Here is a 26,097-nt window from a genome sequence, read left to right as displayed (position 1 = left end):
AGGCCTAAGGTCTAGAAAATGCACAACTCCCCTGTCATATTCCATTAGAGAAAGCCACTAGACCAGTCACAATTCAAAAGGAAACAAGGCACTAGATAGGAAGAGAAGCTAAGTCATATTGTAAAGGAGCATATATACTATAATGGGGGGAATTTGAACCCATTAAATATCCTATTACATGGAGAAATTAGGATCAAGCAAAGAGTTGAAAAGTTTCAACAACCAAATCCTACATTATCTTCAGAGACATAAGAGAAACTATTACAGCCATGAAAATAGAACAAAAGACTATGAAAAAGGAATAGAGAACAAAAAATGAGTTTTTAGAAATCAAAAATATGATAACTGAAATGAAAACACCCTATTGAAGAATTAGAAATTAAAGTTGCTAAAGCTCTAAGAAAGAAGAGCAAAAAGGCAAATAAATGGAAAATTATAGGATTAATACAGGAGATCTAATATTCAAATAACAGGGAAAGAAGCAAACAAAGGGGAAAAAATTCATCAAAGAAAGAATTAATGGAAATGAAGAACGCAGGTTTTATTAGATTGAAAGAGCCCCACTGGTGTCCATCACAATTGATTAAAAACAATCTTAACCAAGAAAATATCTAGTGATATTCCAGAACACCCAGAAAAAGAAGATCCTACACGCTTCCAAGAGATGATGCTAATAAATCCAAAGGAACAAAAACTTTAAATTGAATTAGGCTTCTTAACAGCAACATTGAAAACTATATTTAAATAGCTTAATAAAATAGAACAAAATTTAACATCTATCCTTTCTTTGGAATGCCAAAGAGCTCAAAATTGAGCTTAAAATTCAGAGGGTAAACTATTTCAACCTAGAATTCATTTCCTGAGTCAGGCTAGCTACGTTTCAAGTGTTCAATAGCCACATGTGACTAGTGGCCTCAGGATTGAACAGCATAGCCCTAGAGGTGACCATTTTTACCTTTTTAAATTTTTAAAATTGAAGCAGTACAAATGTTTTTATATTTGATTCTTTTGATGGGACTCCATTTTTCTTGATGGCTGCATTGTGTTAGACATTACTGCTGCATTAGAGAACATGCATTGTACACTTTAAAGGTCATTTTAATACTGCACTAGTAATTTTTATACTGCTTACATAGGAAAATGATAAAAATTTGAATATACTGGGTTAAATATTAAAATTAATTTCCTGTTTCTTAATACCCTGTACCTAATTTTAAGTTAGATGAAATTAAGTTAAACTAGGTTTCACCTGTGTGGTCACATGCAAAAGAAAGAAAAGGGGGGGGGGAAGGGGAGTGGTTCTCCATATCTGAATTAATGGCATGAAAAGGTCCAGATAATTTTTTTCATTTATTTATTACACTACTTTGGGACAAAATGTTGAGTAATTAACTTTCGTATTTCATTCATTGCTGGAAATAGTACTCATTTCTTTCTGTTCTGGTGGTTTTTCTCCCCTGGAGGAACAACCAGAGACACAAGCAGCTGACAGCCTGGGAAAGAAACTGAAACCAACTATTTCTGCCTACAGACTTGGCAGGAAAGATGAAATACAAAATATACCCCAGCTGCCCTGGCCAAGTAGCTCAGTTGGTTAGAGCATCACCCAGATACACCAAGGCTTCGGGTTCAGTCCCCGGTCAGGGCACATACAAGAAGCAACCAATGAATACGTAAATAAGTAGAACAACAATTTGATATCTCCTTCTCTGCCCTCCTCTCTCTTCCTCTCTCTTCTCTAAAATAAATAAACAACAACAAAAATATACTACAGAGTGGAAGGTTGTCTAAGTCCATCCAGAGGAAAAGAAAGGACCCAAGAAGACTTCCTCAATTACAACTGATCCAAATCTTTTTAAACGGGGTAGGAAACAGGAGAGAAATGCATTCACTACTTTCTGTGCTTGCTTAGGAAGTGGAAGCTTGAAGTAAAGGAAGTCTGAAAGGGAAATGAGATTGTGATGTGCAGCAAAAGCAATTTTAAAAACAAGAGGAAGATGAGGAAGAGATAATGTTTGCCACTCATGTTCCATAACCCAAAGACCTCCTTTCCCATTGTATTGTAAGTCTGTTTCTCAATACCATGAACCACAACAGTGAATAGATTTCTAAGCACTGTGGAGACAAGGGCAATATTTCAGAAAAGAAATCAGAAGAGTGATGATAAGCATCCCCAATGTGTGCGCTGAAGCCGTATTTTTACATCTGTCAGTTCAAATGTGTTGTACACGGTGTTTGTGGCCTTGGCTGACATGAAGCTATTCTGTAAGGTTTGCTTATCAACTAATGACTTAGTGACCAAATTGTGCAGTGCTTTGTGCATTCTGAATTTTAAAACTTTTTATTATGCATTATATAAAATTTACCACTGTATGAGTGAAAATAAGACTTTATGTAGCTTTTACATGTTGTAATAGTTCTTCAAATAAATCATTTCTATAAATAAATAAAAAATGATTAAGACGCTCACCTACAATAAAGAGCTCATCTGCGACACAGCCTGGGAGGCTGTAAAAAAGGTTCTCTGCAGAGACAAGAGCAGTGGTGGCCTGGCTCCAGGACTGTGTCCTCCCTTAGGATGCCTCCTCATTCCTGAAGTGAAACATGGTTCAGAAATAGTGAAAATGCTCAGACATCCCCAGGAGAGGAAAGTGGGAAGGACCAAGACGTTATTCTGGAAATCCCTTTGTAAGTGCAAGGTAAACAGTAAGGACACAGAAACCACACAGACTAGACTTGATTTGTTGCTTAGCCTCTGAATGCCTTTTCCTTGTCCACCCCTTACACACACACACACACATTTTGAATGTTTGAGACTAAAGACCAATGCTCTTTCTTCATTCTTTCTTTAAATACCCAATGATCGCTTGAAAGGGTGAAAGAAGAACCAATAACCGGTTTGAGTTGCTCATTTTCCCAAGAACTTAGAGATAATGCATTGGTGTGGGGGCACCAGCAGGACCAGACACATGCATTCGAGTGAACTTGTGAGGGCATCTCCTCCCCAGGACCTCTCTTTTCCCCTCGAGTTGTCTGTGTCATCAGAGAGGGGCCTGAGGCTGAAGGAGCAGGGCTTGAGGAAGACACTGGCTCCGGCTCAGACTAAGGCACAGATGGAAATGAGGAAATGCAGGGCTAGAGCAGCTCAATTCAAACAGGATTCTGTGGTTATATCTCCTTGAAACTTAATACTTGTGTTTTCTAGAGCAAAAAAAAAAAAAAAGTCACACTAATCCCACTATCATTAGTACCAGTGCTTTCTCAGTACTCTTCATCCAACTTCTATTTAAAATAACATTCAGTGCTAGAAATACATATGGATTTATCCATACAAGTTTTATGCACTCCCTTGAAAGTCAAAGAATGCCATAATTGTACTGAAATATCAGAATTAAGTGTGGTGTACACATATTATTCATCCTTAAAAAGGAATAAAATCTTGATTCATGCTACAACATGGATAACTGAAGTCATTATGCCAAGTGAAATAAGCCAGTCACAAAAACACAAATACTGTGGGATTTTAGGTACTCATCCCCTGAGTACCTAGAGTAATCAAATTCATAGAAACAGATAGTGTAATCGAGGTTACCAGGAGCTGGGGAAGGAGACGTTATCGTTTAATGGGTTTAATGAGTGTAATGAGTTTCTGTTTAGGATGATAAAAAGTTCTGGGAATGGATAGCGGGGATAGTTGCACAGCAGTGTGAATGTTCTTAGTGCCCCTGAATTTTCCCTGACTCCATCAGAGACACAGTTTTAACCTCGAGGGCTTTTCTTTTTCTTAATCCTCTAGTTATCCTTTTAAAAAGATGCAGCTGGCTTACAACTTTGCTAGACATCTTCAGAGTTGGTAAGTATAGTTAGACAATCAAAGTTACATAGAAGAGGCTTTATTATTTTGTTGTTGTTAATCCTTACCTCAGGATATTTTTTCCACTGATAGAGTGGAAGGGAGGAGGAGAGCGAGAGAGAGAAAAACATTGATGTGGAGAGAGACACATCGATTGGTTGCCCTCCACACGGGCCCTGACCAGGGCCAGGGATCAAGCCTGTAACAAAGGTATGTGCCCTTGACCAGAATAGAACCCAGGACACTTCAGTCCACAGGCCGATGCCCTATCCACTGAGCCAAACTGACTAGGGCTAGAAGAGGATTTTTAAATTAAGATAAATATATTAATAAAATATATTAGGAGAGTATAGGGAGGTGTAACACCAGGTTGTCTGAAAAAGGGTGGGGGCTTTTTGAGTGTCATAAAAATGTGTAGCTAAACAATAATCATCTGTCTGGTTCCCTCTCAAAGACCAGTAAGTTTCCTCCTGTCTACATAGCTTTATCCCATTTCCTTAAAATATGAGTAAAGGTTAACCCAACTTTGGGGATGGGGAAAAGAAAACCTGGCCTCTAGGGCAGTCAAGTTCATTTCCAGAGGCTGAGTTTGATAGGCTTGAACAGAAATTCATCTATTTGTGCATACACACACACAAACAGATAGTTGTGTGTTTTTAAAGGAATCTTCAACCTCATTACTACTGCAGACCAAAAATGACTATAAAGATCTCATTGTTTACTTTAAAATTACAGACTGAAGAGTAATAGACTTTTTTCTCTTTTTTTTTATGAAATTGTAATCTAATATTAGGAAGTTTATAATACAGAATAGAACACCATAATTTGATGGAAACAATATTTTACCTTGGAAAGGTACTTTTAAAGTTCATGTTGTCCACTCTTAAATTTAAAGATGAGGACACTAGGGCCCAGAGGTTACATTGTTGGCAAGGCCACAAGTGAGGAACAATTCTTTAGCAGAGACGTCTGCTTCTGTCCCACCTGGTTTTTCTGAACAATCCAATTTTAAGTACTCTAGCCTCCTAAATGCTTCCAGGTCCAGAAGTTCTAAATTCAAAATCTAGACTCCCTTTTATTTTTGTAGTTAGTTCTTGAAATTCCAGGTCATATCATGTATTTAGATACTGGCTTGCTATAAAGAGATTGTCAGAGGGAATATTCTCATTCTGTATAACAAAATATAAGGCTAACAATTATCAAGAAAGAGAAGTGCTCTTTTTGCCTGACTTCCTTCAACATGTTAAAATCCAGCTCAACCTCTTGTCTGTGGTCCTTTCCTGACCACAATGATTGCCCCTTCTTTGAAATCCAACATCATTTACTATTGGAAGCCACCCAGCAAACCAGAGTGTGAAGTCAAACAGAAGTGAGTGCAGTTGACCGTTGAACAATGCAGGGGTTAGGGCCACATAGTTGAAAATCCCATATGTAAAATTTCAAAGAATTTGTATAACTTTTGACTCCCCATTAACTTAACTACTAATAGCCCACTATTGACTCGAAGGCAGGATAAGCAGTCAATTAACACGCATTTTGTATGGTATATGTATTATCTACTATATTCTTATAATAAAGTAAGCTAGAGAAAAGGTTATTAAAAACATAAGGAAAATACATTTACAGTAATGTATTTATTACAAACTCAGGCATGTGCTTGATGAGCTCCTAGTAATGGGGGTCCAGTCTTAGGCTTCTTACCCTCCTCCCTCTACTCACACTGCTCCCTGGTCCCAGCCCAGGCTTATTCAATGGGTAAGGACTTAAAAAAATACTCCCTTCTTTCCCCAAAATGTAGGGAAGTATCTTGGATGCTTTTTGCTAAATGTGCCTTCTGGCTCATAGTCTTTTCCAGATAAGGAAACTAAAGCATAGTACTTAAATGCTTCAAATTATAGTGTGTCAGGGACTGAACCATGGATTCACAGCGCTCTATGTTGGGTCTTTCAGGATATCGATAAAGAAACCCAAAGTGACCGGCCTCCTACTGGGTGGCTCTCATCCTGTCTTCATGATTGACCTTACCTTTTTGCACTTTGGTCTCCACACCTGTGCACAAAAGCGGTTGGATTCAGCTAAGAGATTCCCTAACTCTTGAGTGACAAAGCACTTTGCTATTAACTCAGCAGAGGGGCCATGGGCAGGGACAGGGGAGGCTGAGTGCTGCCTGGACCGTGTCAGGAGAGTGGAGGATGATATGAAGTCCTGCTCAAGACAAAATACTAATCAGACTGTATTTCCACAAATCTATGAGGAGCTCAGAACAGGCCTCCCCAAGATGTGCTACTTTGGAATGTAATTTTGTGCTGGAGATGCCACCAGCTCCTGAAAATGTTTACCTCTCTTTCAAAGAATTTCAATTAAGGGACTCGCCCTTAATAAGAATTATCACCAGAGATAACATTTTAGAACTATATAGAGGGCAGGGCCAACAAGTAATTGCTGACCATCTGCTCCTCTTCCTCCTCCCTAAAACTCCAAAGTGCCCCACCTCATCCTTAGCTCAGAATGCCATAATCACAGTTTCCCTGTCTTTGAACCTCTTATGAACGTGGGGTCTCTAACTCTCTCATGTGTGTGGGTTTCCCATACATACATATGTAATTAAATTTGTTCATTTTCTCTTGTTAATCTGTCCTCTATTTAATTATTAGACCAGCAAGATAGTCCCCAGAAGGGTTGAAGAATATTTCTTCCTCCCCACATTGGAGAATGTAATTTTTTCTTACATTGACATTTTTTAAAATTGATAGGTATTTAATGCACTAATACAATATGTGCTCATTACTATGTGGTGTTTCTTTTTTTCTATTTTCTTAAAGATGATATTAAATTGATGGTGCAGCCCAGCCAGTGTGGCTCAATGGTTGAGTATTGACCTATGAACCAGGAGGTCATGGTTTGATTCCCAGTTGGGGCACATGCCCAGGTTGCAGGCTCAATCCCCAATTGGGGGGCATGCAGAAGGCAGCCAAACAATGATTCTCTCACTGATGTTTCTGTCTCTTTCTTTCTCTCTGAAATCAATAATATATATTTTTTAAATTGATGGTGCTGTTATAATCAAAGCTATCTCAAAATTAAGGAAATTGTGAATGTTAGTAGTTAGCATTTATTTTGCCAAGCATTTTATATACATTTTCTCTTTAATTCACACAACCCTCTGAGTAGATACTTTCATTCTCACTTAGTAGAGAAGCTGAGAAACTGAGGCTTTAGCTGCTTTGAAAATGGTCATTTGCTCCAGTTTACCAGCAGGAAAGAAGTAGGGTGGAGTTCAACCCAGGGCTGACTCTCCAGGGGACAGAGGGAACAGAGCAGTCTCACTTTCTGGCCAAGAACAACACTGGATCCGGTTATTAACACCTTTGAATTATACCTCACCCTACCTCGTAACCTTTCAAGGAGCCTCAGCACCTTCTAAATTTTCCTGAGGGTATAAATATGACACTCTCCTGAAGGCTTCAGCCCTAAAATACATCACAGCAACCACTTCAACTCTCAAGAGAACCATTTGTGAACTGAGCTCTGAATGTTACCTTTAAGAAGCGTCACTTGAGTGGCAAACTTCATCATTTTCATCTTATCTAAATTACACTTAAGCATACTTGCTGAATTTAAAATAATTGCCAAAGCCAAGAATGAAGGAATTCTCTATGTCATGACATGAGAAAAGGTTCATGAGATGAAACGGCATTCAGAGATGAGCGGTATTTCATTCTGTACAGAACAAAACAAAACAAGCCTCCAAGCCAACTGTAAATGTGCACTGGAAAAATCTGAGAAGCACACACCCAAAACTATCTAGTGACCTTTTTATTTGGTGGAGGCGGGAGCAGGTATTTATTCAAAAATTTCCGTACTGTGTGCATTTTTAATTTTCACTTTAGGAATTCTTTTAAATTGCAAATTGAGATAAAATGGCCCCAATGTTCCAACTTAAGCTCCAGTTAAATATGTTTGCAAAGCCTTAAAGATTATTTCCAAACAAACGAAAAACCACTTACAGCCCCACATCATTTCCATGTGCCCTGCTGATGTCTACCCAGGGACACTGCTGACTTACATTTGTGCTCAGGTATAACAGCAGCAGGGATTCGGTTTTCTATTTTCCCTTTTCCATTTAATCAATATCAAAATGTCTTTCCCTCCGCTGCCCCCACAATTAGTTTGTGCTTCATAGTTGGATATTAAGTGTATTTCCAGTTGGAAAACCAAGATGGCGGCATAGGTAAACACCTGAACTTGCTGCCGCGCACAACCACTTCAAAACTACAACTAAAAGACAAAATGGACATCATCCAGAACCACAGGAAGGCTGGCTGAGTGGAAATTCTACAACAGAAGGGAAGAGAAAAGCACACTGAGACTCAGAGGAGATGCGGAAGTAAAATCCAGAGGTTCAGAGGCATGCGCACGGAGAGGCCTGGCAACGGAGTACACGGCTGGCTTTTTCAATCCACAGGGAGACACAAGCTCCCAACTGCTCTGAACTCCAGTTCCGGGCAAGACTCTGGGGACCCAGACTCATACGGGGAGAAACTGGACTGTCTGGCAGCGGGCAAAACTTGAGGGCGGCTTTCTCTCAGAGGTACTTGCAGCGATTACCGCAGGACACTGAGACCCAGGGGCCTCTTAGGGCAGGGCTGACAGGAAGCCATTGCTGTTGCTCCACCCTGAGACTCCGACCCATCCATCCTGTGCACACAGGCTTTTGTATATGAATGGCCTGGTCCTTTGCAATCTAAACTTACCTAACAAACTGAAGCTGAGTCAGTGAGACACAGAACATTCAAAAGAAGGCCCAAGGCCCTGTAGCAGCTTGCATTGCTTCACAGCTGGGCCTCATCTGGGCACCTCCAAAACCCAAACAAAGAAGAGGAATCTGCAGATCTCTCCATAGCTCCTGCTGCACCCAGGCAGAGGCTAAATTAGCACCTCCTTGGAGATCCAAGAGCTAGTGTACCCAGGGGTCAGAGTGGGACCATCCAGATTACAACTCCTCAGATCCATGAGGGACACACTCAGGGGGCAGACTCTGAGCACCAAAGCCCCACTGAAGCAAGTCTTGTCTCATAAGGGCAGGGGTCCTCAAACTTTTTAAACAGGGGTCAGTTCACTGACCCTCAGAGCGTTGGAGGGCCGGACTATAGTTTAAAAAAAAACTATGAACAAATTCCTATGTGCACTGCAGGCCCGGGACGAGTCGGCTGCTAAGAAGGACAGGCAGCGGCACCCAGCGGGCCGGATAAATGTCCTCGGTGGGCCGCATGTGGCCCGCGGGCCATAGTTTGAGGACGCCTGCATAAGGGGGTCTCCAGCACAGTTCTCCCATCATAGACACAGCTGATCCTCACAACCAATTGGCCTGGAGGTCAATTCCTCCCAGTGATACCAACAACAATCAAGGCTTTACTACAACAAGACTGTGCACACAGCCCACAAAGGGGTGCATCAAGAGTGTCCACCTCAGGTAACTGGGGAGGCTGAGCTACTGGGCCCTATAGGACACCTAGCACACAAAGCCACTCTATCAACTGACGGAAGCAGCCAAAATGCGGAGACAAAGAAACAGGTCACAAACCAAAAAAATGGAGGAAAGCAAACTACTGGACATGAAGTTCAAAACCACGGTTATAAGGTTTTTCAAGAATTTTCTAGAAAAGGCCAATAAATTTAGTGAAACCCTCGAGGATATGAAAAAGGACCAACTAGAAATTAAGCATACACTGAATGAAATAAAAAATAATATACAGAGATCCAACAGCAGACTAGAGGATCACAAGAATCAAGTCAAAGATTTGAAATACAAAGAAACAGAAAACACCCAACCGGAAAAGCAAAAAGAAAAAAGAATCCAAAAATATGAAGATAGTGTAAGGAGTCTCTGGGACAACCTCAAGCGTACCAACATCCGAATTATGGGGGTGCCAGAAGAAGAAAGAGAGCAAGATACTGAAAACCTATTTGAAGAAATAATGACTGAAAACTTCCCCCACCTTGAATAAGAAATAGACTTACAAGTCCAGGAAGTGCAGAGAACCCCAAACAAAAGGAATCCAAAGAGGACCACACCAAGACACATCATAATTAAAATGCCAAGAGCAAAAGACAAAGAGAGAATCTTAAAAGCAGCAGGAAAAAAACAGTTAGTTACCTACAAGGGAGCACCCATACGATTGTCAGCTGATTTCTCAACAGAAACTATGCAGGCCAGATGGGAGTGGCAAGAAATATTCAAAGTGATGAATAACAAGAACCTACAACCAAGATTACTCTCCCCAGCAAAGCTATCATTCAGAATTGAAGGTCAGATAAAGAGCTTCACAGATAAGCAAAAGCTAAAGGAGTTCATCACCACCAAACCAGTATTATATGAAATGCTGAAGGGTATTCTTTAAGAAGAGGAAGAAGAAGAAAAAGGTAAAGATAAAAATTATGAACAACAAATACATATCTATCAACAAGTGAATCTAAAAATCAAGTGAATAAAAAATCTGATGAACAGAATAATCTGGTGAATATAATAGAATCAGGGGTATAGAAAGGGAGTGGACTGACTGACAATCCTTGAGGGGAAAAGGGTGTGGGGGGTGCAGGAAGAGACTGGATAAAAATCATACACCTATGGATGAGGACAGTGGTGGGGGGGTAAGAGCATGGGGTGGGAACCAGGTGGAGGGGAGCTATGGGGGGAAAAAAGAGGAACAACTGTAATAATCTGAACAATAAAGATTTTTTTAAAAACCAAAAAAAAAAAAGTGTATTTCCAAATTATATTGTTATAAACGTGAGCTATGAACACTTTTAGCTTTGTTTTCTTTTGTCTTTTTAAAGGATTTCCTTGGAATTCCCAGGAAAGGGATTCTTGGGTCAAAACCTCTAAATTTCTAGGCTCTTGATTGCCTTCCAAATGGACTATTCTTATACTGCCACCAATAATGTTTGAGTACCATTTCCTCTACATTTAGTGTATAATTACCTTAATTACATACTACATATGCATATACTGTATAATTATTTTCATCAATATTCCAACAGTAAAATGGCACATTACTGATGTTTCATTCCATGTTTTGTTTTTACCAGTGACTCAATATTTTCTCTTGAGAATGCTTACATGTAAGAAGAAGGAGGGTTTGGTAGCAATGATTTCAGCTCTGGAGCCAGATTGCCCAGGTCAAAATCTGGCACCATCGTCCACAAACTCAGACCTCTCTCCAAGCTTCAGCTTCTTTACTGGTTAAAAAGTTAATCAATTTAGGGGTTGTAATTGGGGCAGGGATAATACATACTGCTGTTTTTATAAAAAATAAGTGAGCCGATGTGTACTGTGGTTACACTGTATTTGTCACATAAGGAGTCCAAAGGAACATTAGCAATTTATTCCTTATTATTATTGATTGATTTCAGAGAAAGAGAGGAAAGACAGGGAGAAAGAAACATGGATCCTGGCCAGTGTGACTCGGTGGCTGAACCAGAGATCGTGTTTCAATTCCTGGTCAGGACACATGCCCAGGTTGGGGGCTTGATCTCCCAGAAGGGGGCATGCAAGAGGCAGCCAATTGATAATGTTTCTCATTGATGTTTCTCTCTCTCTATCCCTCTCCCTTCCTCTCTCTCTAAAAATCAATAAAAACATGTTTTTAAAAATGTGTTATGCATTCATTGATTGCTTCTTGTATGTGCCCTGACCAGGGATCGAACCCACAACCTTGGTATATCAGGACAATGCTCTAACCAACTGATTCATTATTGTTAATATTTTTTCTTGTCTGGACTTTGTTCAAATCTTTAATTCATGTCTAAATGTAACTTTTTCAGACTCCCCCCCCCCCAATCAGAAACTGTATTTCAAGTTTACTAACAAATACCTGTATATACCCAATTTAATTCCACACCAAGCATCTATTATACAAAACAGAATCCTAGGTTCTGGGGTTAAAACAGTCATAAATAACGCATCTCCCAATACCAAGGAATTCAGACAATGCGTATTTGCTGAGCCTTCTGAGAAAAATTAGAGGCTTGGTCAGTATAGTTAGTTATTTATGGAACAATGCAGCCACTGTAGATCAGAAAGGACCTTTGGAGGGCACCTAGTCCTGCTAGAAACACCAGCTCTGGGGCTGTTACTAGGTTGTGGGGGTGGGATGGACTCTGACCCAATATTAACAGAAATGTGGTCATAAAGACAGAGAAAATATTTTAGAGAGGAGTATATTACCAGACCGTAAGGGAAAACTCCATCTAGTCCCAAGTTCCTCTCTCCTCTTTAACTCAAGAGGAAGCTGGGGCCCAGGGGTATAAATGACTTTTCTAAGGGTCAACAATGAGTGAAAGGCTGAAGCTAGCCAGACTCTGGAACTTCACTCTGTCAGAATGTGTCCCTTCACACCGTACTGCATTGCCTCAACTAAATTCTTTCTTTTGGAAAAAGGGGGTGGGGTGGGGAGGGGTTTGTTGGGTGGGCCACCCAAAGAACCCCAGACAAGAAATCCTACATTCCTTTGTGGTCAGTGTAACCAAAGGAAAAAAAAAAATTTGTGAGTCAAACGTGAAATCTTGAAGTCTATATATATATTTACACTTTATTTTTAACCCCTTCCAAAAAACGGTATGACTGAGCATGATCAATCTACCTCGTAAGGCGGACTTTCTCTGTGTTCCCAAATCACACCCACCATCAAACGCTGGTCCCCTTCCTCATGGATCCAATTTGGCACAGAGGACAATCCTCAAAATGGTCAGAAATGTCTTTGGATACCAAGCAAGGTGTTTACGTTGAAGGCACTCACTTTGACCTGTACTCATATTTTAAAATCCTGTATTTTTACAACCATGTCTCCTGCTTTCAGGGAATTCAAAGGTTCTTTGAGAAAAGACAATCAAAACAACACTGTTAGATTGTCTATAATGTACTTGTAAAACAGTTCAGCATAACCAGTAAGATACTTGCAGGGTTTCATATATGCCCTGGGGGCTGGGGAGGCTAAGAGCCCAAACAGGATCGCATTCCTTGGACAGCCACACTCCAGATGCATCTGCTGTACATTTGCCTCAGGCATTTTCTCTGCAAACCAGAGGTTTTGTTTAATTAGCAGGAATGTTACAACTGGATCTTCCTAGGTGAGCTTGATGACTTTGCAATGGTGTCCTAGGTGCATGCCTGGAGTCCAGCTGCTGATTCCAGAAATGTCATGTTTATTTGTCTCCAGCCCAATGGTCAGCTGACTCTTGTCACTGGAATGATGACAAATGTGCCTCTAGTGAGCCTTTTGTAAAAGATGCAGTCAGAGCTCCTAGGCAGAGTTGACCTGAGACTTACTTGCCCAGAGGACTGTAGCCCTGACCAACCTGTTTACCAAAAAGGCCCAGAGTGCCTTGGGCTGGTTCATGGACAGCAGCACCGAGGTGGCTAGTGGATAAAAGACTGAGAAACCACATGATCTAGTTTACGTGACTTAGACTTAAAGCATTTATTTACCTGTCCCGGAACAAAGGACTGACCACATGATTTCTGGATCTTCCATGTTTAAAGTGGCTTTTTAAAAGGAACTTTAACATACACATTTCAAAAGAAACCAAATACACACACAGAGAGAGTATTCATTGCTTTTCAGAGTTTGAGCACTTATTTTTTAACACATTTTTATTTATTTCAGACAGGAAGAAAGAGGGAGAGATAGAAACATCTATGATGAGAGAGAATCATGATCAACTGCTTCCTGCATGCCCCTACTGGGGATCGAGCCCGCAACCCAGGCATGTGCCCTGACTGGGAATCAAACCTTGACCTCCTGGTTTGTAGGTCAACGCTCAATCACTGAGCCACACCAGCCAGGCTTGAGCACTTACTTTTACTCTAGTAGCAACTTTATTTTCCACTAAATGAAGTACATGAGTATATCATAGACAAGATTCAATTTTAGAGTAAAGTTTATGAGGAAACCAAGTTCTCAAATTTTCACATCTATAATGTATCTATTGAAGGTACTTTGGCTCAAAGTTTTTAATGATAAGCTTGCAAAAATTTTAGTGCAAACTCTTAAGAGTTAAAGCTTTAAGAAAGTACCCGCCATACATGTGTATTTCTTTAAATATTATATGTACTAATGAACATTTGTACAACTATATTAAATACTAGAGGCCTGATGCACGAAGATTTGTGCAAGAATGGGCCTTCCTTCCCTTGGCTGCCAGCACCGCCTTCGCTCTGGCCGGAAGCGCCTTTCTGCTCCGGCCTGGAGCTGCCTTCACGCCTTCCCATGCTGCCCAGAGGCCCAGAGCGGCTGGGGTGGTGCGGAACGCCTGTGTACCGCCCCACCCCCGGCGGCTGGGTGCCTGTATATGCAAATTAACCCTCCATCTTTGTTGGATTAATTTGCATACTCACTCCTGATTGGCTGGTGGGCGTTGTGAAGATACAGTCAATTAGCATGTTACTCTTTTATTAGGTAGATGTGCATTACAAAACAAAAAGAGGAGGGGAAGAGGAAATACCCTTAATTAGCTTAATCACTTATGGTACAAAACTTCTTACTCACTACAAACTGTTACTGTTTGTAATAAAAGTATATTAAGTATTCTTCATTATTTTGAAAACTCTTAGTAGTTACTTGGAGCTACTGCACTTTGAAGGCCCGTTCCAAGCTCACTGTGTCTAGCATTTTGTTTCAATGGCTGGCTGGGTGACAGGGATACACCGGAGACCTCTTCCTTCTACCATCTGAATCTTGAGACTTAGTTTTCAATCTATCTACCAATTACACCAAGTTTTTTGGTAAAATTCAGATGGTAGGTTTCAATCACCTGTCCTTGCAAACGGGTTCAAAACTCATTGATACTCCTCACTTAGTTTTGGTAAATCACAACTGTACTATATTTCTTTGCAACATGTTCACATTACCATGAAAACATTTCCAAACTGCCTTTCCGTAGCATAAATTTCTTTTAAAAAGCAGTGACTCTCCCTCTCATTGTGAGACCTTCACATTTATCTTGGAGTGTTCCTTCTCTCCAAAGTATTTGTGACTACTGACAGACACAGCAAACATTGGAAACAGGCAGCAAATGTGGAAACGCTCTCTTTTATTAAAGAAATATGCTGACCTATAAACCCAGCTACCCTTGGGCACTGCCCACAAAAGAACCAGGGGTGCTCTGGGTGGCACCAAAGATGGCCATGCTCCTTCCCCAGAGCATTTCAAAGGGCCGGACAGTTTCTACCACCTGGAGCAGCAACTCTCATATCATGACATAAATCCCAAAAGGCTGAACTTCAGCTTGCCTGGCTGAAGGGAGAGGGCTGAGAAAGAATCAAAACCTCAGTACAGGAGAAACGAAGATGGCAGCATAGGTAAGCACCTAAACTGCAGCCTCGCACAACAATTTCAAAACTACAACTAAAAGACAGAACGGACACCATCCAGAACCACAGGAAAGCTGGCTGAGCGGAAATTCTACAACTAGAAGGAAAGAGAAAAGCTCACAGAGAATTGGAGGTACGGCAAAGGGTCTTTGTGCATGCAGAGAGGAAGGGCGGCTGAGAGCCTGGCTGACTTTCTCTGGCGGAAAGGGGAAGAAAGCCCTCGACCGCACTGAACCCCAGTTCTGACTGCACTGAACCCCAGTCCCGGGTGAAACCCCGTGGACCCAGGCTCATACAGGGGTAGTCTGGACTGTCAGGTAGAGAGAAAGGCACCCGGAGACTCGGAGACCCGGGGGAGACCCGGGGGAGCCCCGGCGGACAGGGGTCTGGAGGCGCGCGCGCCAGTGTGCACAAAGGCTGCGGAGGTTGCCACAGGCTTTCCCTAGCAGAAGGGAGTCGGAAGCTCCTGACTGCACTGAACCCCAGTTCTGACTGCACTGAACCCCAATTCCAGGCGAGCCCCTGGGGACCCACGCTCTTGTGGGGGGAATCTGGACTCTCGGGCAGAGACTCAGGAGCCGGGGAAGGCAGAGGTCTGGAGGCGCGCGCGCGCAAGGGCAAGGCTGACTGGAAGCCAAGACTGTCTGCTCCGCCCTGAGACTCCACCCCATCCAAGCTGAGCACAGAGGCTATTGCAATTTGGCAAGTCTAATCCTATAAGGCTGTCTCCAGCACCGAATTTCTCCCAGCGTAGACACAGCTGATCCTCACAGCCAACTGGCCTGCAGGTCAATTCCTCCCAGTGATACCAACAACAATCAAGACTTAACTACAACAAGGCTGTACACACAGTTCACAAAGGGGTGCACCAAGAATATCCACCTCAGGTTAACTGGGGAGGCCGACTCACTGGGCTATATAGGAAACCTAGCCCACAAATCTACCCTACCAACTCAGGGAAGCAGTGAAAATGCGGCGTCAAAGAAACAGATCACAAACGAAAGAAATGGAGAAAATAAAACGACTGGATATAGAATTCAAAACCACAGTTATAAGGCTTTTCAAGAATATCCTAGAAAAGGCCGATAAATATAACGAGACCCTCGAAGATATGAAAAAGGACCAACTAGAAATTAAACATACACTGACTGAAATAAAAAATATTATACAGAGACCCAACAACAGACTAGAGGAACACAAGAATCACGTCAATGAATTGAAATACAAAGAAGCAAAAAACACTCAACCAAAAAAGCAAAAAGAAAAATAAATCCAAAAAGTTGAAGATAGTGTAAGAAGCCTCTGGGACAACTTCAAGCATACCAACATCAGAATTATGGGGGTGCCAGAAGAAGAGAGAGAGCAAGATACTGAAAACCTATTTGAAGAAATAATGACTGAAAACTTCCCACACCTGGTATAAGAAATAGACTTACAAGTCCAGGAAGCGCAGAGAACCCCAAACAAAAGGAATCCAAAGAGGACCACACCAAGACACATCATAATTAAAATGTCAAGAGCAAAAGACAAAGAGAGAATCTTAAAAGCAGCAAGAGAAAAACAGTTAATTACATACAAGGGAGCACCTATACGATTGTCAGCTGATTTCTCAACAGAAACTATGCAGGCCAGACGGGAGTGGCAAGAAATTTTCAAAGTGATGAATAGCAAGAACCTACAACCAAGATTACTCTCCCCAGCAAAGCTATCATTCAGAATTGAAGGGCAGATAAAAGCTTCACAGATAAGAAAAAGCTAAAGGAGTTCATCACCACCAAACCAGAATTATATGAAATGCTGAAAGGTATTCTTAAAGAAGAGGAAGAAGAAAAAAGTAAAGATAAAAATTATGAACAACAAATACATATCTATCAACAAGTGAAGCTAAAAATCAAGTGAATTAAAAACCTGAGGAACAGAATAATCTGGTGAATATAATAAAATCAGGGGCATAGAAGGGGAGTGGACTGATAATTCTCAGGGGGAAAGGGGTATGGGGGGTTCAGGAAGAGACTGGACAAAAATCATACACCTATGGATGAGGACAGTGGTGGGGAGGTAAGGGCAGAAGGTGGGGTGGGAACCGGGTGGAGGGGAGCTATGGGGGGATAAAGGAGAAACAATTGTAATAATCTGAATAAAGATTTATTTTAAAACAAACAAACAAACAAACAAAAAAACCCCTCAGTACAGCCCTAGCCCACTCAGGAATTAGTCTCTTACTTACTAATCCCAGTTTATTAGAAAGGATAATGCAGGAACATCCAATGCCAGGTGAGAGATGCTCTGATTGAAAGCCTTTCTATTTATAAAACTAAAATAAGTCAATGATAACCCTGTACCTCTTAAATTGTAATACTTCACAATATGCTTAACAGCCAGGTGAGCAGAACCCCGCCTGGGCCAGGAATTCCCACCTCCTCCTCCACCTCAGGAAATCACACACACTGCAGGACACAGGACTGAGGAGGCACCCCTGGCAATTGCCTTTATTGATTTCTTTCTTAAATGTTTATACAATTAAAAATACAAGGTCTTATACTTTCTCTCAATATTCACATCCTGCTTTGGATGCCAATATATTTGATTCACAATGATCTCAATCTCATTTTCATACACAATTGGCAAATACAGTAAATTCCACCTAACAGGCAGGGCAGTGGTCGGCAAACTCATTAGTCAACAAACAGCCAAATATCAACAGTACAATGATTGAAATTTCTTTTGAGCCCAATTTTTTAAACTTAAACTTCTTCTAACGCCACTTCTTCAAAATAGACTCGCCCAGGCCGTGGTATTTTGTGGAAGAGCCACACTCAAGGGGCCAAAGAGCCGCATGTGGCTCACGAGCCGCAGTTTGCCTACCACTGGGCTAGGGCTCGATAGGGCAGAGTGGCTTTAACCTGTCTCATGGCCACCCCACCCCGCCCCCTCGCCCCCAGACGAATGGTTCTTAATCTTGGCTGCACATTGAAACTATCAAAGAGCTTTCAAAAAATACCAATACCTGAGTGCCCCCACCAGAAACACAGAATTGGTCTGGAACTTGGCCTGAATGGCAGGAATTTTAAAAACTCCTCACGCATAGCCAACATAGAGACCCTGGAATTGCACTTATGTGGTGAGGAGAGGGTTTGGAAATGCCCTTCCCTTCCAGGAGTCTCACCCCTAGGGGCTTTGATGTACATCAGAGGGGTAAGCTCTCTGTTGACCATTACTGCCATTAGTCTTCAAGTGCAAGGTCAAAAATGGGAAATAATTGTAGAAAAGATGGTGAGAGGCTACTTCAGGTGTATAGAGCTGAGCTGTTTTTACAACCCTTCTGACACCAATCATCTAATTCAATCCTGTCACTAACTACCCAGAGTTAGCACAGTCACATAAGGTTGTTCCCTTCAGATGTCAACTGCAAATGAGTGCCCATTATCCCCCTTCAGGTTAGAAAACTATTTGCTAGCACACCTAGGACTCCTGAAAACACTTCACGTACTAATGCCAGTTTATTAGAAAGGATTTTATTGAGGAACAGCCAGTGGAAGAGCTACAAAGGGCAAGGTACTGGGGAAGAAGCACAGGCTTCCATGCCCTCTCATGGCACATCATGCCTTGAGGTGTTCATCAACCCAGAAGCTCTCCAAGTATGACTGTTCAAGAGTTTTTATAACCCAATTTCTAGGCACCTACTTCCCTTTCCAGAGGTCCGTGTGCAGGTCGGTGGGTAGGGCTGAAAGTTCCAAGCATCTAGGTCTGGTGACCAACGCCATCCTGAGGTTACCTAGGGGCCCCCTCACCTAAGTCACCTCATTAGCATAAACTCAGGTGTAGAAAGGAGCTCCTATCACTCAGGAAATTCCAAGGCTTTTAGCAGCTCTGTGTCAGGAACCAGGGACAAAGACCAAATATATCACAAGGGCCAAGCCTAGTAGCAATCGACATTATTCGTAATACTTTCCAAGGTGCCTACCACAATATTTGGCATTAGAAAATGTTTCATAAATATTGGCTGATGAAACATTTGAGTTGATACACAAACACACCAAACTCAGCAGATGCTTTTTGTCTGCTCCTTCAGAGAAAAGAGAAGTCCTTGAAATTCTGGTCCCCAAATATAAGACCTTTTTACTCATCCTTTCTCTCCCTCTTTCTACGGAAGACCCATGCCCCCACCTGAATTCTGGAATCCATCCACTTTCACCTTCTCTGAAACCTGGACCTATTGTTTATTTCTCAACTCCAAATCTTGAGCCTTACCCTCTCTATCAGAAACTTCCCAGGAGCATTAGGATATGTTCAACTCTGTCCAATCTCAAGTCAGGTAAAAAATGTCCTCCCTATCCTGCATGCATATTTGCCTTCCAAGTAGCCTTAACCAGCTTCTCCTCGAAACACAACACGCTTACTCTCTGGGGCCAGCCTTTTTCTCTTCTCATCTGACACCCCAATTTGGATCATCTCTTTGTATAGGCATGATTATTTTTGTGCAACAGCTCTCAAACATGTATTTCCACCACTTGCCTTCTCCTTTATTCCACTTGGGTGTCTCAGAAGCAAACATGTCCAAATGGAATTATCTCCCTCCCCCACCTCTTGCCAACCTGCTCCTCCTCCAGTGTTCTCTAACACTGTAAATGGTTTCACCATTCTGTCCCACTCAGTTCTTAATGCCAGAAACTTTTGAATCATCCTTGTTCCTCCTTCCATCAACTATAGCCAAATAACCACTACCTTCTCACTGAGTTTAACTACAAACTCAGTCTCTCTCTGCCCTTGACAGGTTCAGCATCACTGCACCATCCCTGGGTGACAGCAAAACCTTGCACTGTTTGCCCCAACCCCATCCCCACCGTGGTTCTGTGTGATTTCATAGGCTATGCCTGTGCAGGTGACTGGCTCAGGGGGCTAAAGCCTTTGGCCTGGCCTAGCCAGGACCAAGCAGGACATCTTTTCTAACTGGTCCATCGGGAAGGGGAGACTTTTCCTTTGCACAAAGGCACCATGTATGCCAACAGGCCTTCCCCTACCAAACCCTTCTCCACACAGCAACAATGATCATTTACAAAATCCAAACCTAATCATCTCATCTCCCATGTAAAATCCTTCAATTGGGTTCCCGCTAACTTTTTGTTAAAGTCCAAAATGCTGAAAATGACCCAAGAGGCCTCATCCCATGCCACATTCCTAACTAGGTCTCAACCCTTACTGCCTGGAACTTCAACCCCTAATTCACCTGTTTTCTACTCATTTTAAATATCTATTTTTAGGGAGATCTACCCTGAGTAACCCTTACCTCTAAACTAGGTGAGGACCTCAGGTTAAATGTTCTCTGGATATCTTGTGCTTTCCGGAATTACCACTTGTAATGTGATGGCCTGTGTGACTGTGCACTGATCTGTGTGCGCGCGCACACACACACCCATGCCTCCTCCCAGCAACTAGACTTGTTTGCTCATAAAGGCAGGGACCTTCCATCCTGTTGCCAGCTGTAGCCCCAGAGCTGACAATGTGTGGCATCTAACAGGTGCACGGTAAATAGCTGTTCAGTGAATGCATAAATAGGTCACTCAGCCACATTTTGGCTATCTCTTTAACAAAAGAAGGAAAGTTAGTAATTGGAGAAATTTCTTAGTATTTTTAATGCATTGATTACCAAATACATGTAGGACTCCTGATTGGGAATGAATCAATGAATCAGAAACTCTGCGTGTTTTGTGGCAGCAGTAACATTTCCTTCTCTGGATTTGCATCTGTGATCGCTATCTTCATTTGAGCTGTGGACAGTTTTACCAAGGCCAGCTTCATGGGTGTGCAACTGGTGCAGTCACTCGGGACCCTGCACTTGGCTTAATGCCCATCTGACTGTCGCCATCTTGAAATTCTCAATAAGAAACTTTGGGGTCTTAGAAAACAAGGGGCCCCACAAATTATGTAACCTGTCCTGAGTCTTACAAATTAGTTTGATTTCTGGAAGGGACCCAATGGATAGCCCATCTCTAGCTAAGGATGCATTTTTTACAACCAGAGCTATGTTTTCAGCCTCCCCAAGTTTAGGGTTAAAAAAAAAAAAAAAGAGAGGGTTATAGTTTCAGGACATTTTTTTTCATCTGATAGGTTATCATGTATAATGTAGGGGATGGGGTCTTTTTCCTAAAGTTAGGATTTTTCAGACCACAGAAATATGATTACATTGCCAAAGCCGGTTTGGCTCAGTGGATAGAGCGTCGGCCTGCGGACTGAAAGGTCCCAGGTTCGATTCCGGTCAAGGGCACGTAACTTGGTTGCGGGCACATCCCTAGTAGGAGGTGTGCAGGAGGCAGCTGATCGATGTTTCTCTCTCATCGATGTTTCTAACTCTCTATCCCTCTTCCTTCCTCTCTGTAAAAAATCAATAAAATATATTTAAAAAAAAAAAAAAAAAAAAAAAAAAAAAAAAAAAGAAATATGATTACATTAGCAACAGGGAAACAGTATATAGGAACTCTGTATTATCTTCACAATTTTTTGAAAGTTTAGAACTTTTTTAAAATAAAAAGCTTATTTAAAAAAAAAAAAAGAAAAAATACATGTTTTTCTTAGTTCTTGTTATTAGGTAAAAAGCTTTGTAATTTTTCCTAGAACTAAATTCTAGTCTGAACATAGTCTACACTGAGTCTCATTATTCAAATTTTTGCTTAGAATTTTTTGTTTGGGATTCTAATATGAGAGATTGTGTCAATTTTCCCAAATTAACAAGCATGGTCCACTGATACTGTATCACCTTCAAAAGGAGAGTCTACTAAAAGGAGAAAACTGAAAACTACCATAGAATTTGTTTTTAGTTTCCAACATTTTCAATTTTAAAAATTTAGTAACTATATCGGAATTTTTTTGGATAAAACCTGGCCAGACACATGTAGCCATTCATGAGGAAGAACACTGGTTTAGTCATCTTTATTCTAAAAATATTTTAAAAGTCAGATATTTGGTTAAACTTTACAAATAGCTTCTCAAGTCATTAGAAGTTTAAAGTTAATTGTTTTCATTGATGTTTAGTTCATAAATGTCTAGAGCATTTTAAATATTGGCTGGGTTGTTTGTTTGTTTGTTTTCTCAAGTGGGTGACCGTCTCCCAAGGGATGTATGGCAATGTCTGGAGACATTTTTGGTTGTTATAACTGGAGGGAGGGGACTGTTGGCATCTAGAGGGTAGAGGCTGATGAAGCTGCTACACAACTTACAATGCACAGGACAATCCCTGAGGTTATCTGGCCAAAGTGTCAAAAGTGCCAAAGTTGAGAAACTCTGGTCTACCATACATGGCATTCGCTACAATTTGACAACCGTAGCCATCCCTCCTCTGTCAAAGGCAATGTGGTTAAGAATTCAGTCCCCAGGAGGAAACACACCTGATTTATATGAACAGCCATTTGGGAACTGATGTATATGTTTATATGAACAGCCATTTGGGAACTTCCTTTTTGAGGCAGGGAGTTAGGCATTTGACATCCTGAGCCAGAACCATGAATACATTTTTCACTAGACTTAATATCAAAAACAGTGACACAATTCCTTGGATGCCCCATAAAGGACTCAATGCAGCGGAAATAATGTGCATGTCATAAATCATGTAATGAAAAATGTATATTACCTACATCATAGATCAGAATTTTTCATTCGCCTGAAAATGTAATTAGCAGGTATAGCAGTTTCTAAGACAGATGCATGAACCAAATTTGATTTGTGTTTTTAAAAAAGAAAAATTAGCCTATACTTATATTAAATCTGATTTCACATTTTTTTAATAAAAAATTTCTACTATTTTTGGGGTAAGGGTGTGGGGAGAAAAAAAAGCTCTGGCCAAACTGGGCCAGAATTCCTGCATTGTTTCGTGGAGGAAATGGCTGATATCCAACCAGATTTTAGCAAGACCTCTGGAGGTCACCAGGGACCAGCCAAGTCCCACTTAGCTCTCTGGCCCTGCAGAGAGTTGATTTTGTAGATAGTTAATAGTTCTCAGGGAAAACATTTTTCTTAGTGTGCAGCAACTAAATTACAAATGGGAAAGAAGCAACTTGTGACTAGAAATAGTCCTAAAACTAGTCAATAATGAGCTATAATTAGTGAAAGATGAATCCAGTACATATTCCAGGCCAAGGCTAAGGAGGTCCTTGCCAGGGCCAGCCTGAAGGGAGGGAGTTGACAGGTAAACCTTCAAACCCTCAACATGAAACAGGAAGAAAAAAAAAATCTTACCTTATGTGCCAGTTAAACTTTATAAAAGAAAATTTATGGTATTGTTTTTTAAAGTAGAGGATTTATGTGATGATTTTGGGGAAGGTGGGAATAGAGGAGGGTATAGGGGAGATAAATGTTGATGGATGGAGACTTGACTTGGGGTGATGAACACACAATACAGTGCACAGACAACGTGTTGAAGAACTGCACACTTGAAATCTGTATGATATTGTTAACCAGTGTCACCTCAATAAATATAGTAAAAAGGGAAACAAATTAAATAAATGGTAAAGCCTAAAAAAAAAAAAGTAGAGGCGTTAGCCATTTCTAAGACCTCAATGTTTCCCAAAGCTACCATCCTTAAGACCTGCACAAAAATCATTAAGCAATAGCAGATATCCAGAGCTTTTCCTTCTTGCCAGAACTGAAATCTGTTACCAAATCCTCTGGCTTGTCTGGAACTGTCTGGGCTCCTAGCAGGTAATTTACACTGATCTTTGAAAACCATTCTCCCCTCCAGCTCCCCTCTATAAAACAAGCCTGCCATTCAGAACAGCTCTGAAAGGGGGGCGGAATGCCGAGAGGAGGGGACAGGTCCTGAGAGAGTCCCTCACCTACCACTCACCGAATTCAGGCCACCAAAAGCTGTGGCCATGTTCTCATCTCCAGACACTATGGCTTTCTCCAAACACTGTATACCCTCCCGATTCGCCTCTTGTTCTATTTGTAAAACGAAGACTCTCTTCCCTCTACGAAGAAATAGCAAAGCAAAGAATACGCAGGATGCCAGGTAACTACAAAACTTACCTCCACTGGGCAGCCCATAGGTCCAGCCTGGATCTGCAGGCGACCCCGTCCGCAGGCAAGGGTGCCTCTGTTTTGCTCTGTATCTGAGAGAAAGTGCTGCAAGTGGGGAAAGGGTTGTGAGCAAGAGCTAACCCGTCAAGCCCTAACTGGTTTGGCTCAGTGGATGGAGCGTCGGCCTGCGGACTGAAAGGTCCCGACTGAAAGGTCCCAGGTTCGATTCCGGTCAAGGGCATGTGCCTTGGTTGTGGGCACATACCCAGTAGGGAGTGTGCAGGAGGCAGCTGATCGGTGTTTCTCTCTCATCGATGTTTCTGACTCTCTATCCCTCTCTCTTCCTCTCTGTAAAAAAATAATAAAATATTTTTAAAAAAAGAGCTAACACGTCAAAGGCTAATGACCAAAAACTGGAAGAATTGGAATCAGAAACTGGACGCTAACAAAAATTTTAAAAAGAATCCTAGGTAGGGATTAAACTGTGTTAAGAATCACCTGTTTTCATAATGGACCCAGCAGCACGAGTTTCCCAGCCCTGCACATGAAGGACAGCGAGGGAGCAGGAAGACTGGGGAAGCCCCAAGACTAGCGCCTCTTTTCCAGTGGTTCCAGTCGCCCGGGTTGAGTCATTTGTTATCTGGCGTTCTTTATCAGTAAACTAGAGGTAATTTCTCTCTGCAGGGCTATGGTTAGGGTTAAAGTCCCTGGCACCCAGAGAATGGCAGTGAGTAACTAACTGTTCGCTTCTAGCCTGTCCATGCCTGCAGCCAACTCTCCCGATTTCTAAGCTTAGACTCTCTTTGCGGACCAGGTATTAAAGGGCCAGAAAAAGTGGCTTCCAGGTGACACTGGGTACCAGAGTTCTGGCCCCGGGCACCACTGATCAGACAGAAGGGTGGGGTCGAGGGAGAGCGCTATGCGCCATCCCTGGCCCATGGCGCACTCGCTCGCCGCGGGCTCCCACCGTGCGCCCTCATTTCCAGCCCGGGTTCAGCTTCCTCCGCCCGGACAGAGCCCACCCCACTCCGAGCAGTGGGGCCCTGGCTAAGAGCCCGCTCCCTCCTCCCATCCTTCCCATCTCTCCCCCGCCGCCGGGCGGCGGAACAGGGAAGTCGGTGGAGAGTTGGTTACCTGCAGCGAGCGTCTGGCCCGGAGGCGCAGGAGGGTGCGGTACCGCGTGGCGCCCCAGAGAAGCCACGCGGAGCCGTTCCTCACCTGCAGCGCACTGGCTCGGGTCTGCGCTGAGCTAGCGGCGGTCTGGAACCGCACCTCTAAGCCTCCGGGCCCCCGCCCGCGCCACGCCCCTTGGACCGCCCCCCCAGGTCCCGCCCATCCTCTCGCCGCCTCGCCCGCCTCCCCGCGTGCAGGGCTTGGGGCTCCCTACTCCTAGCCTGGTCCGTGCGCCCTCTGGGCATTTCTGCGCTCCCAGAAGAAAGCAGGCCTCCACCTAGTTCATCTCTCTGCTTCCTCAGGTTCGCCTTGGTTTTTAGTTCTCCGAGGGGGACAAGGGCTGGGCGCGTGAGTGGGGTCTTTTTCAGAATTTTATGTCCCCTTCCTCAGAGGCAGAAAACTGGAAGAAGCACTGCCTTTTCTGATTTTTTAAAAAAGGAAAATGTTTTGTAACAAAAAGGAAAAAAAGTAATGCCAAGGTTCTTGATATCATACAAACTTTAGAGATGATCATGTATTTTTTTCCCAATGAGCCTTGCTTACTAAATTTAGCATTTAAAAACTGCTTATGTTCATGTGCATTTTCACATAAAAACTAAGATCAAGTGTGGAATAAATCACAGTGCCGTGCAAAATAGTAAACACCTCTCTCCCGTCCTGACAGCACGTGTGGCCTGGTAGTCATTTATAA

At 42.2% G+C, this 26,097-nt stretch overlaps 1 protein-coding gene across 4 annotated transcripts in view; it reads right to left on the bottom strand.

Annotated features, from left to right (window-relative positions):
• GCNT1 (glucosaminyl (N-acetyl) transferase 1) overlaps positions 1-25,484 on the bottom strand; it is a 36,451-nt gene extending 10,967 nt beyond the window's left edge. The window contains exons 1-3 of one of the 4 annotated variants that reach the window (XM_080667842.1): positions 25,368-25,478; positions 24,243-24,338; positions 2,471-2,592 (exon numbers count right to left, since the gene is read on the bottom strand). The gene's annotated coding sequence lies outside the window, so the exon portion shown is untranslated. Of the gene's footprint in view, positions 1-2,470; positions 2,593-24,242; positions 24,339-25,367 lie in introns of all 4 variants that reach the window. The other 3 variants (XM_080667840.1, XM_080667841.1, XM_080667843.1) reach the window with 3 other exon arrangements.
• Positions 25,485-26,097: the final 613 nt, after the last annotated feature.

Source organism: Plecotus auritus, assembly GCF_963455305.1.
Source record: "Plecotus auritus genome assembly, chromosome: 5".
NCBI classification, from domain to species: Eukaryota; Metazoa; Chordata; class Mammalia; order Chiroptera; family Vespertilionidae; genus Plecotus; species Plecotus auritus.
The sequence above is the reverse complement of the archived record's forward strand: the minus strand, read 5'-3'. Positions and strand labels throughout refer to the sequence as shown.